This window comes from Otolemur garnettii, unplaced genomic scaffold (genome assembly GCF_000181295.1).
Source record: "Otolemur garnettii isolate 467f Iridium unplaced genomic scaffold, OtoGar3 scaffold00105, whole genome shotgun sequence".
Classification (NCBI taxonomy): Eukaryota; Metazoa; Chordata; class Mammalia; order Primates; family Galagidae; genus Otolemur; species Otolemur garnettii.
This window is the reverse complement of record NW_003852500.1, coordinates 3,405,809-3,406,374: the sequence shown is the minus strand read 5'-3', so window position 1 is coordinate 3,406,374 and position 566 is coordinate 3,405,809. Positions and strand designations below refer to the sequence as shown.

The following is a 566-nucleotide window of genomic DNA, read 5'->3' as shown; positions in this document are numbered from 1 at the left end:
ACTCCAAAACCCACCTCAGCCCCTCAAGTTCATCAGGAACCCTTATGGTTCAGCCCAGTTCCAGCTCCACAGATTCAGCGATGGCCTCTACCTCCCCACAACCACAGATAGCCATCAACCTCCATCAACCTCAGATATGGCTCATCCATTTTCCACACTTTCCATTCCACTGACTCCAGTTTCAGTGAGTTTTGTCAATGAGGGCCAAGGACACGGAAGTCTGAGACATCTGCCAGGGCCCAGAGCCTTTTAAATTCATTCTCAAGAAGTTGTGCTCTTGCCCCTGAATCAAGGCCAGCAGTCTGCTGAAGTTGTTGGTTTCAAGCATGTGCCTAAAGAATTATCTATCTATGGTCTGTTGGCCATTTCAGAACTTTGGAAATGTAATGGTCAATTCATTAGAAAGAAACAGTATGAGTCATTGGTGATAGATGTAGGCTAGTATGTATTTGTAGTCTTAATACTGGGGTTCCAAAATATCTACAAAACATTATTATATTTATCTCAAGAGGATATTTAAGTTATTCATTAGAATTATAGTGCTGTTAAATCTTTTTTTTTTTTTT

At 40.8% G+C, this 566-nt stretch overlaps 1 non-coding gene across 1 annotated transcript; it reads left to right on the top strand.

Moving 5' to 3' along the window:
• Positions 1-277: 277 nt before the first annotated feature.
• On the top strand, positions 278-414 carry LOC111727436. Its single transcript, XR_002774993.1, has one exon. It is a non-coding gene; the product is annotated as a small nucleolar RNA SNORA2/SNORA34 family (small nucleolar RNA).
• The last annotated feature ends 152 nt before the right edge of the window (positions 415-566 follow it).